Source organism: Eurosta solidaginis, chromosome 4 (genome assembly GCF_040869045.1).
Source record: "Eurosta solidaginis isolate ZX-2024a chromosome 4, ASM4086904v1, whole genome shotgun sequence".
NCBI classification, from domain to species: domain Eukaryota; kingdom Metazoa; phylum Arthropoda; class Insecta; order Diptera; family Tephritidae; genus Eurosta; species Eurosta solidaginis.
In genome coordinates, this window is record NC_090322.1 from 247,752,937 (window position 1) to 247,768,544 (window position 15,608).

General features: G+C 39.3%; 1 long non-coding RNA gene across 1 annotated transcript in view; it reads right to left on the bottom strand.

Moving 5' to 3' along the window:
- Window positions 1-15,608, bottom strand: part of LOC137251243 (uncharacterized) — a 31,497-nt gene that overhangs the window by 11,480 nt on the left and 4,409 nt on the right. The window lies entirely within an intron of this gene.

Genomic DNA, 15,608 nt, shown 5'->3' on the forward strand with positions numbered 1-15,608 from the left:
TGCCTTGCAGATGCCGTTAGGAGTCGGCATAAAACATGTAGATCCCGTCCGGCCAATGTGTAGGAAAAATTAAAAGGAGCACGGCGCAAATTGAAGGAGAAGCTCGGCCTTAAATTTCTTCGGAGGTTATTGCGCCTTGCATTTACTTATTTATTTTTTTTAGTACCAACAATTTTTCCAGCAACCAAACGAAATATTTTCTTTGTTTGAGTAAGTTTGTTTAAGAAAACCTGTCTAAATATGTTTCTTTATCATTAAATTTAACACTATGGAAACGTGTGAGGTAATTCCTGGTATAGTTTTATCCGCTTATTCGTCAATATTTGAATTGGAATGAATTATTGACATTGTTTACTTTTGATTTTTTAATTATAAATTATAAGAAAACGACTTCAAAGCTCAAAAGGACATGAGAAGGAATTATAAAGGTTCTCAAGACAAAAACTATGACACATCGAATTTTAAAATCAAGCGTTAAAATTTCGGCACGGATAAAAAAAGTTCCCGATGCCCTTTCAACATGAGCTTCAAATTTAGGTTAGATTCGGTTGAACTAACATAAACTGGATGAGTCTGTAGTGTTACCAGAAGTTTGCTTAACGACCAAACTGAAAAATCCTACCAAAAACAAGGGCCTGTGTTAAAAAATAGCTCCGTTCTTTGGCAAATACTAGAAGCTTCCTAGAACTTAAGCCACTTGCTGCTTCTAGATCTCATAGCTGTGCCACTCCTAATAGCTGGAGTCGTGACCTGGCGAGCGCAGAGCATGAGCACAAACGTGCTCGATCGTTTTTCCTCCAGCCCACACTTTCTATATCTGCTATAACTGGCAAGGCCTATTTTAAAAGCATGTGACGCCCTCATTTCAATTATAAGTGTAACTTTGTTAGTCTTCTTTTAATTTTTCCTAAACTTTGAAGGATGCGCGCTGTTTAGCTAGTTCATCCGTTTTTCCATATCCACCTGTCCCGAATTTTTCCAAGTATTGCTCACACTATAACACACTTTTAGATGTTGTGATATGAGATTTTATAGCCTTAATTGCTGCTTGGCGCAGGTAGGAAACAAGGTAATCTGTTCGTCCTGTATTTGATGACGTTATACTACTATGGCCGTATCGCCTGCATACGCCATGTAATATTTTGAGGAAGGTTGTATTCTATGTGTGGCCGTACACCAACAAAAACTCCATAACATAGGAGGGGCTTTACAATCGCTGTAAATATTCAATGAGAGAGAGAAGTCGATAGACCCCATGTACACCTCAACATTCTTTTACATACAGAAAGGCCCGCCGAGGCCTTCTTCACTCTCTTCTCCACGTTGTGCAAGGTTTCTCCTGTAGGGTTACTCCCCAAAGCGCATGTATTAAAGTACAATTCCGTAGTCTCTCTGAGGTAGCGTTTCCGTTGTCGGGTATATTCTATAGACCAACAGATCACACGAGGTTGTGAACGTGTGGATAAGTCAAATCTTTCTTTCCGTTTAATACTTTCCACTTAGTATTTTCCGTACTGTGCTTGTGACGGATATCATAAAACGACATTAAAATGAAACAAAGCCCGGGGTAAATCCACTCTTTTTTGTGCTGTCCACAGTAAATGTATTAAAGCCTACGATTTGAGGGCGTACACTCAAAATATCCGGAGCATTATCGGGTATTTTGTCAGAGCCTGGTTGGTAAATGTTATCGGGAAGGAAACCGCTGAGACCATCGCCATTCAACTGTAAAGTGCAGATTTGATGTCAGATTTGTGGTATGATACTTCACCACCATATACTGAAAATTACGCTTGTGAAGCGAAGGTATCGCCCTGATTTTAATAAGGTTAAGAGTGGGAACGCACAAGCACTGCCCACTCATAATATAAGTCATGCTTGGCGAAAAAGCCAAAATTGCCAAATATGTATATGAATTTTGCTCCGAGTTGAGAACATCCAGCCTACACGAAGAGGCCTCACATGTTGCATTGAGGCCGATTGTTTTTCCCCAAAGATGACTGTTATTGTTGTTTTAGCTGTGCTTCGCCCCATACTATGGGTGCGACCACTCACATATTGTCATCAAAGTCCTCTAACAGGTGTTTGAGGAAACTAGCAGTTTCAACAGGGGTGGCACATAGGGACGTTGCTGTTAGAGGCGTAGGTTCCATATTACAATTGAAAAGATGGTTAGTGTCATGTGGAGACACATCGTATACCTATAGGACATACATTACGTATGTCTGAGTACAAGTAAGAGTTTAACCTGTTAAAGTAACCAGAACGAAGTTCTTGGTAGACTGCTTTCTTCTTCTGCAAGGGTAAGATAGTCACTGAGCGCGATCTAGCAAAGGTTTTTGCCGTGTGTCAATATGATACCCAAATACAAAAGGGAAGTTGTTAATAAAAAGTTTCGTAACTGTTTGTGTGTAAACAAAGTCTTGACATTTTCAGTATTTATTTAAAATAAAACTATTTTTGAAAGAAATTTTTTGCCACGGAATTGGGGACAAAGGCGGTAGTCGAAAATTTTTCGAATTTTTTTTTTTTGTTTTTTGCAATTATAAATTGTTTTTTGCAATGCCAAACAGTGCCGATGGCGACTCCGCTTCCCCTGCGGTAGGTATACCTGTCGTAAGAGGCGACTAAAATACAAGATTCAGGGGGTTGTGTAGCGCAACCCTTTCAGGTTGCCAGAGCACTATATAGCTTCTTCAAACCCAATTGTCAACCCCGAACTCCTCATGGCGACCCCGAACTCCTCATGGCGACTCCGAACTCCTCATGGATCTAGGGGGTGAGAGGGCGGGATGCCCAAGAAGGTCGCATGTGGTCATAACAAATCGTTCCGGAGATGGTCGAGCTTGGTACCGGAACGTACCGGATCTGCATCCGGCAAAGGATCATCAACATCGATAAGACTCCCCAAGGTCTTCGGGGAGTGTCCTTATCGCTACACCAACAACAACAACAACAACAACCACGCTTAGAAACATGTTATGTTATTTAACAAGTTTTTATACAACTACTACCAAATGCTTTTTTGTTTTTTTTTTTAAATAAGTTTTACAAGTCTTGCTGAAATTTCACCTGACTCATTGTAACCACAAAATCTGTTGAATTTTTTCTGACCCTTAAAAACGCATGCTTATTTTGGAATTTTCACACACCCCACTCAGCATTTAGATGATAAAATTTTGAATTCCCCTACATATAAATACAATTTGAATACTCTTTCTGACTAAATAATGAGTTATGATACAATTGAACAAAAGAAATCACCAAATATGAAGACTTTTGATGATCAAAAACTGAAAAGCATTTTTCGATCAATTTTTGGAATAATTTTTGAAGTCCTTTGATGATTAAATTTTAATATTTCATAAAAGCCAACAAAAAGAATAATCAAATATGCTTACCTTTGATGATCAAAAACTGAATATAGTTTTTCAATCACATTTTGGAATCATATATGAATCAAATGTGTTTACTTTAGGTGATCAAAAATTTATAATAATTTTTAATTCAGCTTTCTGAATCTTTTCTGACTATATTTGTTGACTGAATAATGAATTTTATACTTGTTAAAATTTTACTTTTCATTGAAAATCTTATTTTTTCACATACACACATTTTTTCAATCATGAAGTTCAGAAAAAATACGTATATAAAATTTTTATTATTAAGATATTCTTCAAGACAATGTAATACAAATGCTGCTCGGGCCCGAATATTTCCCCAACAATTTCTCCACTTTCGGCTTCGCAGAAAATACATAATAGTTGGACAATACAAAAGTTGTGAGCTATTTGACCAGGGAAGTAAAACTCTCTTGACATATGTACCTGGATATGTCTTCAACATCCCGTACCGTATCATATTTTAAGATATTGACGATCATAGCTGATGTTGGATGTTGTAGTCGCAGGTGTATATCGGTCAAGTTTGTTTGCGAGTGACCTGTGGTTCAAATAGCTCACTTCCGCATGCTTTCTTCCCCTGATTTTTTCTTCTCCTGATAAGATTATTATGTCTTATTTTGAATTCGAAATGAAGAATAAATGCATCGTAATCGCATTCAAAAATGATTCAAAAATCTCAACCAAAACGATTGAAATATGTTCACGACTATGATCAGAAAATGATTGTGAAAAGCAGTCAAATATTGCTCTAAAACAATTAAAGCTCAATTTTACAATGATATCAAATATGAATAAAAAGCGTTTCGAAATATGAATCATAAATGATTTTTCAAGAATAATCACATTTATGGTACATTTTTCTCCCGACGATATATTAATTTTCGAACAGAAAATGCTTTTAAATTTGAACGTTTTTAATCATCTTGGGGTATGATATTTAAATATTTTTTGATCAAAATTTTCAAAAAATGCTGGCTGGGACGTTACAAATATTTCAAAAGCATGTTTCTGTTTTTTATTTAAACCTGTACTCCACCATATTGATGCACTAAGTAATTGGGCTGAAAAAGTTATAATGCTATAAATACAAAGCGCGATATATTAAACTTTTTGTACTACATATGGAGTTCCACCAAATCAGAACCTTGTGAGCATATTCCATGTTACACTATCGAAAAACGTTAAGTAGGGCTACTTTATTATAACTTAAAATTTTTTTTTGCATTTGAATATTGTCACGAAGACGTGAACTCAGCTCAAAGTTGATAGCAAGATAATTTGAATCTTTAAAATCGTAATCGTAAACCGTAACAATGGAAACTCCCATATATGACCAGACCAAATTTGCTTTAAAATATAGATTACACAGGTCTTCACAAAACTGTGTTTCAATTTGAAACTAGAAACTGCTATACAAAAAATCTAGTGGGCGGTGGCCTGATTTCAATCCGACTTCGCACGGATACTCAAACTCAGCAAACATTTTTCCTCAAATTAATGAAAAATTGTAAGCAAAAATAAAATATAGTTTAAAAAACTAAACACGCCGTAGCACAGAGGTTCGTGTCTCCGCTATTAAGCACAACTCGTTTTTTAGCGAATTTTTTAACCACTGCCTTCTTTAATAATTGCAAATATACAAGTTACAAATATACAAGTGACGTGTATACAAGTTTCTATTTTTAAAATTTTCAAACACTTGGTTCTTTTTTTTAAATATGTGGTTCACAATTTTTGTTTGATGTGGCAACCGTGCTGGCGCCAGCATGGAATGTATTCCCACCAAAAAACGCAGCTAGTGCGGGACTGAATCCGAGACAAGTTTATAAAAGTTTATGCAAACAAGTTAAGGAGTCAAGTTCAGGTGTAATCAAACATTATATACTCAGCTGTGCGCTTCTATGATAGTCCATTTAGCTTCAGTTTCCATCAAAAGTGGGTGTGGTTATAAACTGATTGCGCATTTTTTATAAACATCGATTCTTTACATTACTTATTTTTTGAGGAATGGCTTCAGAAACTCTGCAAAATGCTTGGTAAAAAGAGGCTTTCCTGCGCCCAATTTCGAAAACTCAAATTTATTCGCATTTTTTCAGGCACTTTCCTTGCTATCCTTTGTAATAAAAGGTTCCATAGATGAGTGTCAACACGGGTTTGTCAGTGGTCGCTCCACAGTTACGAACCTAGCCTCATTTTCTCATTTTTGTATTTCGTCGTTCAAAATGGACATCAAGTTGATGTTGTATATACTGACTTCGCGAAGGCATTTGATACTGTCACCCACAGCATACTATTAGGCAAGCTTGAACTATTGGGTTTCCATTCTACCTTTTTACGTTGGATTGGGTCCTATCTCACTAATAGAACCTCGTTCGTCGAAATTGAGAATACCAAGTCTTATTCATTCATTGCCACATCTGGGGTACCTCAGGGTAGTATTCTCGCGCCAATTTTATTTCTTTTTTTTATAAATGATATAGGAACCTGTTTTAGGAGTTCAAAATACCTGCTCTACGCAGATGATCTAAAAGTTTTTAGAACAATTTCAAGCGTGTCAGATGTGTGTCTTTTACAAGATGATCTAAATAGATTAACTAATTGGAGCATTATAAATAATCTACGCCTTAATATAAAGAAATGTTTCTTTATGACGCTTTCGAGAAACCTCAATACGATTAATACCGCGTATTCAATTGCTGATGATAATCTCTCTAGCGTCAGGGAATTCGTTGATCTTGGAGTAATGTTTGACTCTGGTTTTACCTCCGCGAATTATATTTGCTCCATTCTTCCTAAAGCCTATTCCAATTTGGCTTTCCTGCGGCGATATGGGCGAGCTTTCAAAGATCCATACACCAGAAAAATTTTATATAATGCTTTAGTTCTCTCAAAGCTGGAATATGCTTCCATAATTTGGAACCCAATTTATTCCTCTCATTCCCAAAGACTGGAAAGAGTACAGAAAAGTTTCACTCGATTCGCACTCCAACCGCTTAATTTTTTAGAACCAATACCTTCTTACCGCGCCCGCTGTGCCGTCATAAACATGAAGTCGCTTGCGGCCAGACGTTATATTCAATCTCTGCTGTTTGTGTATGATCTTATATGTGGTTGGGTTGCCTGCCCGGAACTACTAGCGCAAATTGGCTTCAATGTCCCGAGCAGAACCCTTCGTGCCCAATATCCGTTCCACGTGAAACTTATCGGAGCTAACTATCACAATTTTGATCCAATCTCTAGGGCCCTCAGTGAATATAACAGGATATTTTTTAGCCTTGAGCTTGACTTCGCACTCCCGAGAGCGTCCTTTAGCGCTAAGCTTTACTCGTATTATGTATAAAATAAATTTATTAGCATTTAAGTTGAATGAATGTAAATCTAGGAGGTACGATTAATGAAATCTAAGACTAAAAAATAAATGAAATGAAAAAGCCAGTCCGGTAGCCGAATTTTGTGGTGGCAGATTAAAAGGGTTTCGATGCATGACCAATTATATTTGTAAACATGAATTTAACAGAAATTGGCGTTTTCACGCCTCTTTAATAAATGTTCAAATATTCTAATACTGTACGTGCATTATTTGCGCAACAATTAAATTTTTTTTTTTATATTTTATATATATTGTAGCGAATATTAGCAGTTCTATATATCACTATGCTGCAAGTAAATAAATGCACAACAACAGCAAAGTAAGCTGCCACACATACATGTAAACCGCTAAGCTAACAGCAAAGAGAATATTTCACATACATACATACATATATATATGCAGTCGGCAGCTAAGAGCAGAAGTTGTTACTCACACATACACACGCATATAGAAGAGAAACGTAAATATCAGATACATTAAGGAGACATAAATAAGCAGCTGTTCGCGAAGTCTATGTAGATCTTAGGCTAAGTTTATGATCGAGCGTAATCGCATCGCGCTATGCTACGAGAATCGCTGTTAGCGATAAATTATATTAATGCATATGGAGATGTTTATGAAAACCCGATTTAGCGTAAAGCGAATTGAGCGATTACAAGCAACAAAAGCGACGAAATTTTGCAACCAAAATATTTTAATTCAGCTGAGCGAAATTAGCGAAACAATATGAATGTTTTTATTGAAAAGGTATGTGACAAACAGTGTTTGTGGAATTTGCGTCATGCAGATTACCACAATCGCGATTGGATGCACTTGATATTTTTTTTCTTATGTATACTTTTTAAATATTTTTTTCGTAACAAATAGCTATTTTCTAATAATAAAATTTTACGAGTTAATGTACGCATGTTGCTTTCTCTACACTGCCACAACGTGAAGAAAAAGATGTTAAGTTATATTGTTGAGCATTCCATCGCTTGCTATTTCGCCCTACTATAAACACTCAATCGCCAGCGATAACGCTAGCGAAAATGTAACAAGCGATGGAGCGTTTCTCGTCGCATCGCGCGATGCGATTACGCTCGATCGTAAACTTAGCCTTAGGAGAAATGGGTGAACGAAGTATCCGAGATTATAAAAGCTGCGCAAGCTGAGGAATAAGGAATCAGTTTCCAATATGTATCAAAAAAAACAGGAATCAGTTTGATTTAAACACGCTATTAGTGAAGAATTGTAATTGTGAAGTGCTACTGTCACAATAAAGTTGTCAATAAAGATCATTTTGCCATACTGAATATTGGAGTTATTTATTCGGCAGTTCACCGATTTGAACGTTAGCAGAAGGTGCATCAGGAATTCCCCAAGATTCGTTACAATATGTAAATTACGTGGGAATATTGCCTGATTTCGCAAATTCTAAAGAGCGATCTGAGTTGAGTGACAGGACACTCACATACCAAATTTCAATAAAATTTACACTGAAAGAAAAATACTGGTAAAATAAACCGAAATACGGGTCAATTTTTATCCATCTCAACGAGATGTTGAATCAACTACGCACAAATCGTTGATTCGTAATTGACCGTTTTACAAAAAAAGTTGTAAATAAATGTAAGGCGCGATAACCTCCGAGGAGATTTCAGGCCGAGCTTCTCTTCCAATTTGCGTCGTAAGGGACCTACATGTTGTACATGTTGTACGAACGGCATTTGCAAGGAAGATGAGTTTTCACTGAGAGCTTTTCATGGCAGAAATACACTCGGAACGCTTGTCAAACACTGCCGAGGGGCGACCCCGCTTAGAAAAATTTTCTTCTAATTGAAAAACCTTATTTCTAAACTTTTGATGTTGCTTTGCCCGGGGTGCGAACCCAGGGCATACGGTGTGGTAGGCAGAGAACGCTACCATCACACCACGGTGGCACTTACTAACCGAACGTCAATTGGGCTACATCAAATATGCTGGCACACATTAAACATTATACACTTTATTATTTTGTTTTATTAAACGTACTTTCACATTTTATATTTTACTAGAAGACCCGGCAGACGTTGTCCTGCCCTAAATTTGGCCTATCTGCATACATTTTAATAAGCTTTTTCCGTCTGACTCTGCCTTCCCCCTCTTCACTTTTTCCTAATCCTTTTTTCACTCCTCCCTCCGTCTTTTTCGCTTCATCTATCTCCATCTTCGTCTCATTCTATCTCTTTCTTAATCTCCTTCTCTCTTTTCTCAATTTCTTCTCATTCTTCCCCACCACTGAGTGCCACTGCGTATACGTAACCTTTTAGTATTACGTATAAACAAATAAAACATTTTGCAATAAAATAATATTGCGACTATAAACTGAGATATAACCTATCCTATCTCTCAAGTTAGATCAAACTACACACGGGGTGCAAAACAAATTCAAAATCGGTTCCGTAGTTTAGGCGTCCATCGCGGCCAAAAATGTTGTGACACGTGTTTTTTATATATTAAGATAATTTATTTTATTTATAGTTTTGAACTTCGCTTTGCAAATAGAAATGAAAATAGCAGTCACAAAACTGATTCTCAATTCTTTCAGTTGCAGCTCAGCTCATTCTCAATTTCTTCCCTTGCATGTAGTTGCCACACTTGATTGTTCCGAACAAAACTTGTAGTATAAATGTTTGACATAAGATGTTTAATAGAGAACTTGCAGGTTATAGAAAAGTAAAGAAGCGTAAAATTCTCTTTGAAATTTGCTCATGTATTGACAGTTGATCGCCGTTGAAATTACCTATAAGATCAGTTGTGTTAACAGAAAAATCAGTTATATTGACCAGGAATCTGTCAATTTTACAGAATTTTGTTTACTTAAAGTGACAATTTCTCTTCTGTTGAAATGACTAAGCTAATTTTTTCGTTTGACAAAGAACTCAGTCGAATTAACCATAATTCGATCAATTTCACCGAATCTCCGTTAAGTCAAGAACAAGAGAACTGATTTGTTGATTTTACTAGCACCATTTCTTTCAGTGTACTCAGGTTAGTCCCCTTTAGCCGCCGTCGAGTAACGCTGAAACTTTGTAAAACAATCTCAAGATCAAAAATCCGCAAACTAGAGAGACTTTTTCGAACAGAATGCGCAGTTTTGTAGACCAATCAATTTTATACCAATCTCACACAGAGAGTTATGGAAGTTTTCTATATTGAAGTCAATCTTCCATACAAAATAGAAATTCTTAATTATCTCTTTTTTTGCTTTTTCAATGCCTAATGGAGTCAAAAAACTAGTACGTTTTGCTTGATGGGTCGGTTTTATTGTCCATGTAACAAATCATAATCAAAAATAATTTATTTTCAATAATTTACGAAAAATAGAAAAACACCAAAACAAAATTATTTTCGTAAACATGCATTTACAGCAAAATATTATAAGGCTTTTTAAGAAATAGGCACTCATCTGGCTAAGTAGTTTAACATGCATTTTGTTTTGATTGCCTTTTTTGCTATCCAGTTTAATTATTTTTCGCTTAATGAATGTTGTTGTTGTTGTTGTAGCAACGCTCTCCCCACCTAATAGCCGCGACCGATCACAAATTGTCATCAATATCCTCTAATGGGAGTCCAAGGAAACTTGCCGTTTCAACAGGGGTGGACCATAAGGAAAGGGGTGTTAGAGGCGTTGGTTCCACATTACAATTAAAGAGATGGTTGGTGTCATGTGGGGACACATTGCAAGCGGGGCATACATTTTGTATGTCGGGGTTGATTCTGGATAGGTAAGAGTTTAACCTGTTACAGTATCCAGAACGAAGTTGAGCAAGAGTGACACGCGTTTCCCTGGGGAGTATGCGTTCCTCTTCTGCGAGTTCTGGATATTTTTCTTCAAGTACTGGATTCACCGGGCAATTCCCGACATAAAGGTCCGACGCCTGTCTATGGAGTTCACCAAGGACCTGCTTGTGTTTTTTCGCTTCATACGGCTGGGTTCTCAGGTGCCGTATTTCCTCAAAATGCTTACGGAGATGACTCCTTAGGCCCCTAGGCGGTGCTGGTTCGTCAATCAGATGTCTGTTGGGATGCCCAGGTTTCTGGGTATTCAACAGAAACTGTTTGGTCAGCATCTCATTTCTCTGCCTGATGGGGAGTATTCTCGCCTCATTATGCAGATGGTGTTCTGGGGACATAAGAAGACAGCCCGTGGCGATTCTGAGAGCAGTATCTCTCTCAGTTTCTTCCAGTGGGTGGTTTTTAGGCTTGGCGACCATATGGGTGACGCGTAGCACGTAATCGGCTGGCTAATTGCTTTGTATGTGGTCAAGAGCGTTTCTTTATCTTTTCCCCAGGTACTGCCAGCAAGGGATTTGAGGATTTTATTACGGCTCTGAATTCTTGGAACAATTGCGGTTGCGTGCGCACCAAAATGTAGATCCTGATCAAACGTCACGCCCAAGATTTTGAGGTGTAGGACAGTCGGTAGCGTAGCGCCATCGACGTGGATGTTCAATATGGTCGACATTTGGGGCGTCCATGTTGTAAATAAGGTCGCGGAAGATTTAGTCGGTGACAATGCCAGGTTTCGCGAGGCGAAAAAACTGGAGAGATCAGGGAGATAGCCGTTTATTTTATTGCATAGCTCATCGATCTCTGGGCCTGGGCCTGTGGCCATTATTGTGCAGTCATCGGCGTAGGAAACGATTGTGACTCCTTCCGGTGGTGAAGGTAGCTTAGATATGTAGAAATTAAACAAAAGCGGGGATAGGACACCTCCCTGTGGCACCCCTTGTTTAATTCTCCTTTGTTTTGATGTTTCGTTTCTGAATTGCACCGATGCCTGCCGACCACCCAGATAATTTGCGGTCCACCTTTTAAGACATGGGGGAAGGGTAGACCCTTCCAGGTCTTGCAGTAACGAGCCATGGTTGACCGTATCAAAAGCTTTTGATAGGTCTAACGCTACGAGTACTGTTCTATGGTGGGGATATTGATTCAAACCGCAATTTATCTGGGTGCTAATGACATTTAGCGCGGAGGTAGTGCTATGGAGTTTTATGAAGCCATGCTGATGAGGGGCTAGCTGCAAATGTGCTTGGAAATAAGGGAGCAAAATGGCTTCAAGCGTCTTTGCCACTGGCGATAGGAGAGATATCGGACGATATGACTCACCTACGTTAGCTGGTTTCCCAGGCTTTAGTAGCGGGACCACCTTGACCATTTTCCATTTCTCGGGTATGACAAAGATGGAAAGAGACAGGTTGAAGACATGCGCTAAATATTTGAAACCCTCTTTCTTTCCCTAGGTTTTTGAGCATCGGCATGGCTATGCCGTCTGGGCCCACTGCTTTGGATGGTTTAGCGCGACCAATGGCGTCCTCAACCTCTCTAGCGGTGATGGTAACTGGTGACGCGCTGAGTTTGTGTTTATGTGCGTGTCTATTGGCTCTCCGTCTATCTTTGTCGACCGTAGGATGCATTATATATTGTCGGCAGAAAGCGCTCGCGCATTTTTTCGCATCCGACAGCACCTTATCGCCAAAGGCGATGGAAACTTTGTCTTTGTGCTTAGTCGGATTCGATAGGGACTTTACGGTGGACCAAAGTTTACCTACACCGGTAGAGAGGTTACAACCTCTTAGGTGCTCTACCCATTTCGCCCGCTTGTGTTCGTCCACAAGCAATCTGATGCGTTGGTTTATATCCCTTATTTGGGGGTCGCCTGGATCAAGCTGTCTTATAAGGTCGCGTTCCCTCGCTAAGCTCGCGGCCTCCACCGGGAAGTGGGGCCTGATTTCGGGAATTCTCCCGGCGGGAATGAAATGTGCCAAGGCGGATTCAATGACCTTACGTAAGGCACGCTCCCCTTGGCGGGCATCAGTCGGGATAGGGAGGGCAGCAAAGCTGCTGTCTGTTGCAGATTTATATTCTTCCCACTTTCCTTTTTTGAAGTTTATGAAAGTGCGTTTTTCGGTGACGATGAAGTCGGCGGTACGCTCGAACGAAATAAGTATGGGCAGGTGGTCGGATGCCAATGTTACCATCGGCTGCCAGTTAACGCAGTTTACGAGTACTGCGCTCACGATTGAGATATCTGGCGAGCTATGACAGCTTCCTACCATACGTGTGGGGGCGTCTCCGTTTATTGTGCAGAACGTCGTTTCGTCTATTTGATCCGCCAACATCTCACCCCTACTGTCCGCCCGCAAGTTTGAATGCCATAGGTCGTGATGGGCATTGAAATCGCCTAAGATAATGCGATTGTTGGCAGTGAGTAAGGCCTCGATATTAGGGCGGTATCCACTGGGGCAACAGGTGACAGGAGGGATGTAGATGTTGATGATTTCTAGATTTGCATCGCCTGACCGGACAGATAGGCCTTGACGTTCTAAGACATTGTCCCTGCGGTCGATGCCAGGATCAAATATATAATATTGCACAGAGTGGTGTATTATAAACGCGAGGCCGCCTCCATTTCCGCTCTCGCGGTCTTTCCTGTGGACATTATAACCAGAGCAGGTCTGCAATGCAGATCTTGCTGTGAGTTTAGTCTCTTGAATCGCAGCAATGCGGATGTTGTGCCGCTTCATGAAATCGACTATCTCCGTAATCTTCCCAGTTAGTCCATTACAGTTGAACTGCAGAATTCTGAAGTGCATGAGGGGTGACGCCGCCACTCTAGGGGTAAGTGACGGGTGACTACGCCTAGGATGTGGAAGGCCAGGACGCAATTGCTGTTGTGGCCTTGGGACTGGGCGCCCTTGGGCAAGCATTTGGGTACCCGGATGATTTGGGTTTGCGACCTGGCAACATGGCGCGATGAAACCCGTCGAGGGGTTGCCGTCGCGGAGACCAGAACATCTATGAAAGTGGCACCACCCAAGGCAGGAGCTGCATTGAGCGGATGTCGCAAACCTATATATTCTGTGCTGACAGACGGTGCAAACAGAGGCAGGGACTAAGAGTCTGTTTCCCTGACCTGCACGATTGCTGCCAGAAAAGAGGGGGGGAGAAGAAGACGGGGGCAGGGGCTGATGCTCAGCATTGCTACCAGCTCTACTACAAAGGTAGTAGTTATGAGTGGGATCAGCTGTTTGAGTTGTTGGCGCCGTGCCCAGAACAACCTGTCCGATGCAACCATCCCTTGCACGAGACACACTGAACAGAGTATGACCGTCCTAAAAAGATTCTTTTCTGGCAAATGCAGCAAAACCATTTCTCAGGACCGGGGTCAGGAGACGGACCCGGATTGGGTTCGATACCTTCCCGGAGTAAGAGAATATGTAGCAGTCCTGCTGCAAGGAGCTGCTGGGAGGATGACAATTTGTGGGAGGGACGAAACAAATTAAATGGGGTCACACTGAAATGACAGTCCTTGGTCGGGAAAAATCCCGAGTCGCTCCGGTACATAGAACCGACTGCCTTGGGAAGCGTCGCTTAATGAATCAAGGGGCTCTGTGTGAAAAAGAAAACGAATAGCGTTTTCTTTTCTGGAAAACGTGTTACGCTTTTAATACGCTGCACAAGGGTTGTAAAATTATTTTGTTCTATTCTAAAAAGCAGGCAGCGCTTTTACGGGGTATTTCGTTCTTTTGTGAAAATTGTTGGCTGCAGGCAACGCAAAAGCGTTACGACGGTGTGGCAGTGGAACCCTGCTAAACCAGTGATCGGGACAATTTATTTTCGTAACTTCACAAATTTTTAGCGAAGAAAATTGAAATAGAGGCAATAAGTGCTAATGAAATTTTATTATTATTGACATCGCGTTTGTGTAAATCAGCTGATACACGGGTTAGCCATTTATGTTCTTTTCATGCACTATAAAAGTTGACAATTACTTAGGCCGACAAAATTTAACCAACATTCAGACTCAGAACCCAGACTATATATTTCCGAAGGTTTATGATGCGCTGAATCCAACTCAGGCCTCAGAATTGCTCTGGTTTTCGAGATATCCTAACCTAAAAGATGCCATCCTTTATTTTTGGTTAAAGAAAACATCTGCAAGGCTACATAACCTCAAATATGGGCAAAAACTGTGTTTTTTGCACTTTTAGGTGAGGAAATCTCGAAAACCAGAGCTGATAGAGCAATTTTCAGGCCAGACTTCGATTCATCGCATCAAAATTCTTCGAAAATATATAGTTCGGTTTCTGGGTCTGAGATGCTGTCGGCCTGTGTTATCTGAGGTAGGAGTACCCCTATTAAGGTTTTAACATTTATTTAGGTTTCAGAAAATAAAACGCTATACATTATTTCATTAAACAAAATTGTGATTCGATTAAGTTTCTGTGTGAAATTGGTATTAGCCCATCAAATTACAAGTTATAGGCATAGATGTTAAGTAATGATTAGATAATGCTAATGTTTGCTAATTAACCTTCATTTGCGAAATTCTCTAATTCATTAAATAATTAGAATTAGTTCAGCTAATTCCCATTAGATAATTGAAATTTTTATTCCTATGGTATATCTAATTGCAATTAGTTGCCATTAGCACAAAAATTGGTTTACCTTCACAATTAGAAATCTAATTGACTTCTGCTAAAGCAATTAGATATTCAATTAGCTCGAATTAGAATTAATTATTTTCAAAGAATTATTGAAGTGACCGAATAATGATGTAAATAAATATAGATAAATGATGCTAATTCGAGCTAATTGAATATCTAATTGCCATAGCAGAAGTCAATTAGATTTCTAATTGTAAAGGTAACCCAATTTTTTTTTGCTAATGGCAACTAATTGCAATTAGATTTACCATTAGAATAAAAATCTCAATTATCTAATGGGAATTAGTTGAACTATTTCTAATTGTTTAATGAATTAGAGAATATAAACCAATTGCATCAATTGCTAATTCTAATTGG